Source organism: Amphiprion ocellaris, chromosome 1 (assembly GCF_022539595.1).
Source record: "Amphiprion ocellaris isolate individual 3 ecotype Okinawa chromosome 1, ASM2253959v1, whole genome shotgun sequence".
Lineage (NCBI taxonomy): Eukaryota > Metazoa > Chordata > Actinopteri > Pomacentridae > Amphiprion > Amphiprion ocellaris.
In genome coordinates, this window is record NC_072766.1 from 14,949,135 (window position 1) to 14,961,087 (window position 11,953).

The 11,953-nt window shown below is 35.1% G+C and overlaps 1 long non-coding RNA gene across 1 annotated transcript; it reads left to right on the forward strand.

The window, feature by feature from the left end:
* The first annotated feature begins 995 nt into the window (after nt 1-995).
* LOC118469430 (uncharacterized) lies at nt 996-9,372 on the forward strand. Its single transcript, XR_008603350.1, has 2 exons — nt 996-1,052; nt 8,977-9,372. It is a non-coding gene; the product is annotated as an uncharacterized LOC118469430 (long non-coding RNA).
* The last annotated feature ends 2,581 nt before the right edge of the window (nt 9,373-11,953 follow it).

An 11,953-nucleotide genomic window follows, 5' to 3' on the forward strand; every position in this document is an offset into this window, starting at 1 on the left:
ATGATGTGATTAGTTTTCCAGTTCTGACAGATCGGTCAGATCGGCCATGTGATTAAAAACAACATGTCATCAGACGTCGGACAATGCTCTGAGGAAGACTGCAGCTGCAGTTGAAACATGTCAGCAAGGTAAAACCATACTTTCCTTATTTTGATGTCGGTTTAAAAGAAACGTTATTTTAAAGTAAGAAACGACAAAATGAACATGAGAAAAGCACTCAGAGAACAAAGTACTTCGACAAGGCCGCTCAGCAGACGTATCATTTCTGACGGATTAAATCTTTCATAAAAAATGGCATTGCGTTGAGCACAGACATGTGTTATGCATGTGCACGTTATGTATGGATACCGAAATGCGCGTAAATTACTCTTGTAAAGGTCTGTTGATCAGTTCGTCACTTTTGGCAAGCCTTTGTTTAGCTAGTCTTAAAATAACCATTCCCTCCATGCTCTTATTTTGAAGGCGTAGTTTTAAATGCTACAGGCTTTTATTTTGTCACTATTCCAGCAGCGATGTTTTGGACGACATACTAAACTATGATGTTTTTGCCATATTTTGGACGACATACTAAACTATGATGTTTTTGTCATATTTTGGATGACATATTAAACTATGACATTTTAGTGATATTTCTGACAACATCCTAAACTGACATTTTTTACACATTTTGGATGACATACTAAACTATGACATTTTTTCCATATATTGGACGACATACTAAACTATGATGTTGTAGAGAGGTGATAATAATTGACTTCAGAAATAAAGTAGGAAGTAAAATGAAGTGTTCAAACTGATGAAGTGAAAACAGGCACCCCTATTATTTTTTTTTTGTGTGTGTGTGTGTTTGCATCGTTTCTATTGATTTGATCACTCCTGTGGTTTCAGTGCAGTTTCACTGACTGGAGCGCTATTCTACATCCAGCCGGTAGAGGGCGCGTATCGCGCTGGTAAAGAGTAGTACTGTTTTGGCACACAGAAGAAGAATAAACCTTCCGGTTGCGAAGCTAACGTCAGCTCAACGTGTGTGCCTCCTCTATTCTTTATCACAGGTCAGTAAACATGCTTAGAATGAGTAAACATTACAGACTTTAAGAGTAGAAAATGTAGCTTATTAAAGAGTTTGCACATGGTGGTAAAGGAAACGGGTTGTTAAGAGAATTGTGTGTAAGAAGGGATCTATTGGTCGTTCGCTAATCGCGCTAATGCTAACGGACTTGACTAGTGTGGAAGCACGTGTGGGAAAAGCTAATCCAGTACAGAAAATTGTGTAGCTAAATGCACATTTATGAGGTTTAATGGCAACACCAGAAGTGATTTGTTGTAAAGTTACATCCTGAATCATTGCCAGTTGTTTATGTGCTTAGTTAGTGTCATTGCAAATGTCATTAAAGGAGCATTGTACGCTTTATTTAACTGGTTATGAGATAAATATGTTGTTTTATAGAAAAGATGCAATTGTTTTGAAACGAATGAAACAAGAGTAACAGAGGGTATATTGCTGGTATGTTAAAAATCCATTTCATATGGTTAGAATAACACTGTAAAAAACTGTTATGTTACAAAACTGGTTAAAACTAATTTATCTACTAGTTTTCATGGACAATGTTAAAAATCAATGGATTTAAGAACAAGAGAGCACATGGTTGTTTCATATTTCAAGAAAATGAGTTGAATTAAACTACTGTCATTGTATTATTGGTTATTCTAAGAAGAATAAACCTTCCTGTTGCAAAGCTAACGTCAGCTCAACGTGTGTGCCTCCTCTATTCTTTATCACAGAATCACACATCGAGAGGACAGAAAACCAGCTGCCCCCTGTCTGCGAAGTCAGGGAGGCAACAATGTTTTTGTCATGTTTTGGACGACATACTAAACTATGATGTTTTTACACAATTTAGATGACATCCCATGACCTTTTTTTCTAAGTTGTTTTTTGTGCCCTTTTATTAGTTTTATTCAATAGGTAAGTAGAGAAGAAGACAGGGAAGGGCCATGGCTGGAACCAAACCTACGTCTCTCACACAGTCCTTTTTCTGAGTCGTCCTCTCAACCAGTTGAGCTACGTGGTCACCTTTTTTTCCCCATTTTTGGACGACATACTCAACTATGACGTCTTTTACACATTTTGGACAACATACTGAACTATGACTTTTTTTTACATAATTTGGACAACATACTAAACTATGACGTTTTTGTCATATTTTGGACGACATACTAAACTATGACATTTTTTACACATTTTGGACGACATACTAAACTATGACGTTTTTTCCATATTTTGGACGACATACTAAACTATGATGTTTTTTCCATATTTTGGACGACATACTAAACTATGATGTTTTTTCCATATTTTGGACTACATACTAAACTATGACGTTTTAGTGATATTTTGGACAACTTACTAAACTATGACGTTTTTTCCACATTTTGGACAACATACTAAACTATGACGTATTTTACACATTTTGGACGACATACTGAACTATGACGTTTTTGTCATATTTTGGACGACATACTAAACTAGGATGTTTTTTCCACATTTTGGACGACATACTAAACTATGACGTTTTTTTTCCATATTTTGGACTACATGCTAAACTATGACGTTTTAGTGATATTTTGGACAACATACTAAACTATGACGTTTTTTCCACATTTTGGACGACATACTAAACTATGACATTTTTTACACATTTTGGGGGACATACTAAACTGACTTTTTTTCCATATTTTGGACAACATACTAAACTGACGTTTTAGTGACATTTTGGACGACATACTCAACTATGATGTTTTTTACACAATTTAGATGACATCCTATGACCTTTTTTTCTACGTTGTTTTTGGTGCCCTTTTATTAGTTTTATTCAGTAGGTAGGTAGAGAAGAAGACAGGGAAACAGGGAAGAGCCATGGCTGCAATTGATCCATGCGTCTCTCACACAGTCCTGCTTCTGAGTCTTCCTCTCAACCAGATGAACCACCTGGCCGCCTTTTTTTCCCCATTTTGGACGACATGCTAAACTATGACGTATTTTACACATTTTGGACGACATACTGAACTATGACGTTTTTTCCACATTTGTGACGACATACTAAACTATGACATCTTTTACAATTTTTGGACGACATACTAAACTATGATATTTTAGTGATATTTTGGACGACATACTAAACTATGATGTTTTTTCCACATTTTGGACTACATACTAAACTATGACCTTTTTTTCCATATTTTGGACGACATACTAAACTATGATGTTTTTGTCATATTTTGGACGACATACTAAACCAGTGTTTCTCAACTGGTGGGTCGCGACCCAAAAGTGGGTCGCGGGGCCGTTTTTGGTGGGTCGCGAGCCTTTTTCTAAAAAGAGAGAAAAATAAAGATAATCTAATTTAGTGGCGAGTCATTGTAGTTCCCCTCCGCACCCGCAGGGGGTCGTCGTGTCAGCAGCGACCGGTGAGGACACTCGTTACTGTAGAAGAAACTGCACGTTTTCATAGCAACAGCAGCATGGCTAAACGCAAGTACGACAGCGAGTACATTAAATATGGATTTTCCTACATCGAAGACAAAGGAGTCCAAAAGCACGCATCTGAATAAACTTTTCGAGCGGTTTAGCGACTACTTTCCCGATAAACAACCCGAGGACGACTGGGTGCGCGACCCGTTTGGAATAAACATGGAAAGCATCACGTTGCCTAGCAGCGATGAATGTCAGCTGGTGGAGCTATCATGTGACCGCACTCTCAGAAAGAAATTCACAGAGGTAAGCCTTTCCCAGTTCTGGTGCAACGATGTGATGAGAGAGTATCCCTCCATTGCTAGTCGAGCTGTAAAAATCCTCCTACCATTCAGCACCACATACCTCTGTGAATGTGGCTTCTCAGCTCTTGTTCAGCTGAAAACAAAATACCGAAATAAACTGAACATTGAGCATGACCTCAGAGTTGCTTTATCATGCATACAGCCAGATTTTGAGACTCTTGTAAAGGCCAAAAAGCATCCTCAGCTAAGCCATTAGAACTTCATGTAGTTCTGCAGTACTTTTATTGTGACTTGTGACTTTTGTTTATTTGTAAGTGCTTAAAAACACACTTTTCTTTCAATATTGCACACTATTTTTTTCCCCAAATATTGGCTCTCAAATATAGTTAAGCCCTTTGAAAAATGTTTTATTGTGTTTACATTTTGAGATTGATCAGAAAATTAAGCATTTCTTCACTTTAATAATTTGTTGAATGCACTTCATCAGTTTTCATGTTTTGGACTCTTTTGCACATATTTCTATACATAGTTTCTCCAGCTACAACAGCAATGTTGCAGACTTGTGCAGTATTATGAGAAGCTACTGGTTTTGTTGAAGTGCACTTTTTTTGTAGAAAAAAAATGCACTTTTACATATCCTGAGAACTACTTGAGGCTATTGTTCTACTTGTTTCAAAGTCCTCAGTACTTGAATTAGTATTGCTGCTTGATTTTGAGTTGTTGTGTAGTACTTGAGTTCAGGTTTAAAAGTTTTGTCTTCGAATGCTCAATCAATAAATTGTTGATTTTTGGAGAAATATTGTTTGGGTCACGACTTGTCATTTCAGTTTTATGGTGGGTCCCAGGCCCAGACCAGTTGAGAACCACTGAAATATGTAAAGGAGGGCATGAAAAACACTCCAGAAAGGTTTTCTTTGAAAAAAAAATCATCATGAATTTTGGCGCAAAAAAAACGCCTTACTATACTATGTCGAAAAAAAATGCCATTTTTCAAACATGTTGTAAAAACGTGCCATATCATGAAATAATGTGAAGGAGGCCATGAAAAACAGTATTAAATAGAATTTAATTGTATTTAATGTTTAACTATATTAAACAGACAAAATATTGAATTAGATAATAAACAAGATACAATACATGTAACTATGAAATTGAACAGAATTTTTCAAATACAAATATTCAAAATTACAGATAAAATATTTTCGATAATTAAACATTCAAGAAATACAATTAAACAAGAAGAATATTAAACATTTAAAAAAATACAAAACATTTAATTAGATTATTAAACCTTTAAAAAGACAAAACATTTAATTAAAAAATTAAATGTTTCATTATAAAATTACATCTTAAAGACAATAAAACTTCAAATAGGAATTAAACAGAAAATACAATGAAGCATTTAAAAAGAAAACATTAAAAAGTAGTAAAACATGTAAAAAGAAAAACCTTCAAGATTTAATCGAAAAATTAAATATTGGGAAAGAAAAAAAAACATTCAAACGGGCCGATAAAACATTTGAAAAAACAATCATTAAAAAGACAAAACATTTGGAAATCAAATCAGACATTAGAAAAGAATATAAGGTGAGAAAAGAGCAAAACTAAACATTTAAGAAGAATCACACTAAAGACAAAACATTTGAAAAGACACCAGTAAACTTTAGAAGATCAAATTAAACAGAAGAGACAATAAAACGATCAAAAAGAGCAAAAACAGATAAAGGTGTTAAAGTGTTTTCTAGTCTGAAATGAAAACATCAAGTTGTTTCTTCAAACGTTTCCTCTTTCTATGTTCTTGATTTGATTGTGGACAGATTTACTAAGAACTCATTTCAGAAAACTGCTTTCCAGATAAAGTCTACTAGTAGTTGAAGGCATTGATCAAACTAATGTTACCTTCTGATCTCCACAAACGTTACTGTTCAGTGAAGTGAATCAAAGTTTGTTCAGGATTTCTAAAAAACCCACAGGTGAAGGTCTGAGAAGAACTCGGATGGTCTAAATGTGAAATCAAGACTCATGGTCACAAGTTTTAAGGCTTCTGTTAACCAGAAAGTTCAAACTAACAGAGAAGTACTGAGAAACTTTTAAGATTTCAGTCCTCAGACTGTCTGAAGGTTCAAACGAAGAGAGAAGTACTGAGAAACTTTTAAGATTTCAGTCCTCAGACTGTCTGAAGGTTCAAACTAACAGAGAAGTACTCAGGAACTTAGAAGATACCAGTCCTTGGACTGTCTGGAAGTTAAATCTAACAGAGAACTACTGTGGGACTTAGAAAATTTCCCCCCTCAGACTGTCTGAAAGCTCAGGTCCTGAGGACTTGGAGGGTCTGGAGGCTGTGAAAGTCTTGGAACTGATGGTTCAACCCTCCAGCACAGGGGCTGAAGTCCAACCTCCTGAGAAAAACGGTCGAGTCGAGACACGAGTTAAAAAAAAAACTCAAAAACGACAAAAAATAGATGATAAATGCGCAAAAAAAAGAAGAATTTGTATCTGAGTGAGTAGCTCAGGGGATAAGAAGAGTGACTACAGACTGGAAGGTCGCAGGTTCAAGACCCACCACTGGCCTTTTTCTTTGTTTGTTTTTGTCAGGATTTTGATAAAACTTAAGAAGGGTCTGGTCTTGAACCAGCGACCTGCAGCTCCATAGGCAACTCCTTAACTCACTGAGCTACAGATCAGATAAAAAAACATAATTTCGTCGTCCCTTTGGCATCGTAGTTTCTGAAGTGACCACATGGGCAGAGCCAAGGCGGAGTTTGGGTGGAGTCTGGGCGGAGAGTAGGCGGGGACCTGGGTGGCGGCCTCCCCCCTCTACTCCCCCACCGCCCACCACACCTTCCCCCGCCCGACGAGTTCTTCGAGTCTCCACGAGTTCTTCGAGTCTCCACAGGTTTTCCCGAGTTTCTGGAGTTTCCACGAGGGCCGAGGTAGAACAAGTTGTCATGAAGAGATGTTGAAGTCGGCCAGGATGGAGTGACTTTCTACAGTGACTAGAAGGAAGACGACTAGAAGAGCAGGTCTTTAACCACCATCCATAAAATCCATGGAGTCGCTCCAGAGAAATGAAGGGAGGTCAACTTTTATCAACCTCCATCCAGATGTTCAACTTGATATCTTTACTTGGAGATTTTTAGCACCACAAACCTTTAGTATCACATTTTATTATCCTTTATTAGGACTTTAATGGAATCCACCAGCAGATTTAGTTTTTGTTGAGAAACTTTATTCTTGTCGTCGTGGGACTGCAGTATTTAAAACTGTTCCTTCTATTTGACCTCATGTTTATTAGTTTTAGTGGAGAAAGTTATTTTAGTTGTCAATTAGTCTCTTAAAAATCAAATAATCAATTGGATTAGTCAAGAGGTTTAAATTTCTTACATTTTCATATTTTAAATATGACAAAAAATATAAAAATAAAGTGTCTTGAGACAATTTGACCTGTAATTGGCGTTATATAAATAAAATTGAATTAAAATTGTATGTATCTTGTAATGTTGGAGTAATTCAGCAATATATTTTGGAAAACACATTTTCTTTGACCATTAATCTGTTGATTGTTTTCTCCAGTAATTCATTTCTTGTTTTGGTTTATAAAATGTCAAACCCAAATATATTCAGTTTACTGTCATAAAAACCAAAAAGATTTACATTCATGATGCAGGAATCAGGCAGTTTTTCACTTTATATCTTAGTTCAGTCAGAAAGATAGTTGATAATGTGTGAATTGTTGCAGCTTGTGAGCCGTAAAAGGTTTTTATCTTTGGGGCCGTGTGTCAAAAAACACTTAGAAACAAACATCAGCAAAGTACTCAAAGATTTGAACATCATTTGCATGACAATGTCAAATTGAAGGATATTTATTTCCAATGTAAATGTGTGATATTCATCCTCTGGAGCTTTCTCTTCACATTGTCTTCCACCTGGACTGGTTTGGTCGGGAGCATGTGCAACAAACATTTGAAAAACTGCACTTTAACATCAATGAATGACACTGAAGTTTAATCTGTACATAAATGAGACCGAGTCTGGATGTGCTGCTCTTTCATTGACTCCTAAGTTTGAGGAAAGTTAAAACAAAAGGACAGTTCAGATAAGACTTGAGAATGAGCTTATTTTCTAACAAACATCTCAGACTTTCTGAGCTTCAGCAAATCTAGCAAGATATTTTAACAACAAGCAACTCAAGAGATCCAGAAGTTGGAGAGATAGCTTTAGCTGAGCCAAAGAACATGTGGGACGCTAACCTAACAAACATTTCAGACTTTTCTCTGTGAATTCTGAGAAATAATTTACTATTTAATGACAGAGCTACACATCTTAACTCAGTCTCATTAATACAGACTCTAATTCAGTGTCATCCATCCATATTAAAGTGCAGTTACCCAAAATGTTTGTTGCATGAGCTCCAACAAAACCTGTCCAGGTAGAAGGCCACTTTGACAAACAGGAAGTGGATGGTTCCAAGCAGATTTATAGAAGGGGGAACCGGACTGTACTAAGTGTGGTCGAGTATAGAGGGGTGTTTTGTGGGTTTTTAAGGCTGATAATGATTATTAGTGAGACATTTGGAGTAGATATTCATTTGCAGTAAATGAAAGTATTTAAAATCTTGGAGTTAAACTTAGAAGAACACAAACTAACAGAAAACTTTGTTGATACGTTTTTGTTTTGTTTACAGATGTTACGTTAAAGGAGTTTTATTCATGACGTATAACCAATCAAATCACTCCAGAAGACAGAGCGACTACAAGTAGATAAAGGTTCAGAGCCAAAGTAGCACCATTTTTAAATGTATTTATTACCGTAAATCAGTAAAAAATAAAATACCGCTAATCAGTAAATCAGTCGGCCCACAATTACTACAATTCTACAATATGTCTCTTTCCTTTGACTTGTTATTTGTACAATATACAATGTATATGATGGCGTTTTTTCATGCCAAAGGCTATACTATGACGTTTTAGTGACATTTTGGATGACATACTAAACTATGACATTTTTGTCACATTTTGGACGACATACTAAACTATGACTTTTTTTGACATTTCGGACGACATGCTAAACTATGACGTTTTTGTGCCATTTTTAACGACATACTAAACTATGACGTTTTAGCGACTTTTAGTGACAACATGCTATACTGTGACTGTGTGTCAAAAAATTAATGTCTTGTTGACATTTTCCCCCCCACAGAAACTGATGGAGGTTCCTATTGGAGAAAAAGTTCCTCGAAACAAAAAGACTCAATAGACTCATTAGAAATCAGTCTACATCTGTTCTTCGAGCACTTTGATGTTGAACTCAGCTGCTGTGACTCCAGAGAAGCTGTTTAAATCACCTGCAGAGGAATCCTGGACGCATGATCGAATGCCAAACAATGAGAAGAAAAATGCATTTGTGTGATGATTTGTGCTTAGAAACATCAATTATTTTCCACTGATGAAACTATTGGAGCGGGTCTGTGTGATTTTCTACAGTTTATGTCATGCCTTAAAGAGACTAATTCGTGTGGTGTGTTAGAATCTTGTACGAATCTGACATTTTCATGATTTTTTCGTCGAACATGAATGAAAAAAATGTTTAAAAGTACTTCAGAGAAATGTAGCCTTATTGGGCAACTATATGTGAATAAGAAAATTTAAATATTGAAGCTCTTGTTCACTCAGGAATATTTGTCTGAGATTTTGAGATACGTTGATGTACTATGACATACTTTTACTGACAAAATATACTGTACAATGAGACATATTCTGAGCTATGATACTATATACAATTTATGACATTTTCGACCACATACTAAACTATGACGTTTTTGTGACATTTCGGACGACATACTAAACTATGACGTTTTTGTCATATTTCGGACTATAGACGAAACTATGACGTTTTTGAGCCATTTTTGACCACATACTACACTATGACGTTTTTGCGACATTTTTGACCACATACTAAACGATGATGTTTTTGTCATATTTCGGACGACATACTAAACTATGACGTTTGTAAAGGAGGCCGTGAAAAACACTCCAGAAAGGTTTTCTTTGAAAAAAAAATCATCATGAATTTTGGCGCAAAAAAAACGCCTTACTATACTATGTCGAAAAAAAATGCCATTTTTCAAACATGTTGTAAAAACGTGCCATATGATGAAATAATGTAAAGGAGGCCGTGAAAAACACTCCAGAAAGGTTTTCTTTGAAAAAAAAATCATCATGAATTTTGGCGCAAAAAAAACGCCTTACTATACTATGTCGAAAAAAATGTGATTCTTCAAACATGTTGTAAAAACGTGCCATATGATGAAATAATGTAAAGGAGGCCGTGAAAAACACTCCAGAAAGGTTTTCTTTGAAAAAAAAATCATCATGAATTTTGGTGCAAAAAAAACGCCTTACTATACTATGTCGAAAAAAAATGTGATTTTTCAAACATGTTGTAAAAACCTGCCATATGATGAAATAATGTAAAGGAGGCCGTGAAAAACACTCCAGAAAGGTTTTCTTTGAAAAAAAAAATCATCATGAATTTTGGCGCAAAAAAAACGCCTTACTATACTATGTCGAAAAAAAATGTGATTTTTCAAACATGTTGTAAAAACGTGCCATATCATGAAATAATGTAAAGGAGTCCGTGAAAAACACTCCAGAAAGGTTTTCTTTTAAAAAAAAATCATCATGAATTTTGGCGCAAAAAAAACGCCTTACTATACTATGTCGAAAAAAAATGCCATTTTTCAAACATGTTGTAAAAACGTGCCATATGATGAAATAATGTAAAGGAGGCCGTGAAAAACACTCCAGAAAGGTTTTCTTTGAAAAAAAAAATCATCATGAATTTTGGCGCAAAAAAAACGCCTTACTATACTATGTCGAAAAAAAATGCCATTTTTCAAACATGTTGTAAAAACGTGCCATATGATGAAATAATGTAAAGGAGGGCGTGAAAAACACTCCAGAAAGGTTTTCTTTGAAAAAAAAATCATCATGAATTTTGGCGCAAAAAAAACGCCTTACTATACTATGTCGAAAAAAAATGCCATTTTTCAAACATGTTGTAAAAACGTGCCATATGATGAAATAATGTAAAGGAGGCCGTGAAAAACACTCCAGAAAGGTTTTCTTTGAAAAAAAAATCATCATGAATTTTGGCGCAAAAAAAACGCCTTACTATACTATGTCGAAAAAAAATGCCATTTTTCAAACATGTTGTAAAAACGTGCCATATGATGAAATAATGTAAAGGAGGGCGTGAAAAACACTCCAGAAAGGTTTTCTTTGAAAAAAAAATCATCATGAATTTTGGCGCAAAAAAAAACGCCTTACTATACTATGTCGAAAAAAAATGTGATTTTTCAAACATGTTGTAAAAACGTGCCATATGATGAAATAATGTAAAGGAGGCCGTGAAAAACACTCCAGAAAGGTTTTCTTTGAAAAAAAAATCATCATGAATTTTGGCGCAAAAAAAACGCCTTACTATACTATGTCGAAAAAAAATGCATTTTTCAAACATGTTGTAAAAACCGTGCCATATGATGAAATAATGTAAAGGAGGGCGTGAAAAACACTCCAGAAAGGTTTTCTTTGAAAAAAAAATCATCATGAATTTTGGCGCAAAAAAAACGCCTTACTATACTATGTCGAAAAAAAATGCCATTTTTCAAACATGTTGTAAAAACCTGCCATATGATGAAATAATGTAAAGGAGGCCGTGAAAAACACTCCAGAATGGTTTTCTTTGAAAAACAAATCATCATGAATTTTGGCGCAAAAAAAACGCCTTACTATACTATGTCGAAAAAAAATGTGATTTTTCAAACATGTTGTAAAAACGTGCCATATGATGAAATAATGTAAAGGAGGGCGTGAAAACCACTCCAGAAAGGTTTTCTTTGAAAAACAAATCATCATGAATTTTGGCGCAAAAAAAACGCCTTACTATACTATGTCGAAAAAAAATGCCATTTTTCAAACATGTTGTAAAAACGTGCCATATGATGAAATAATGTAAAGGAGGGCGTGAAAAACACTCCAGAAAGGTTTTCTTTGAAAAAAAAATCATCATGAATTTTGGCGCAAAAAAAACGCCTTACTATACTATGTCGAAAAAAAATGTGATTTTTCAAACATGTTGTAAAAACGTGCCATATGATGAAATAATGTAAAGGAGG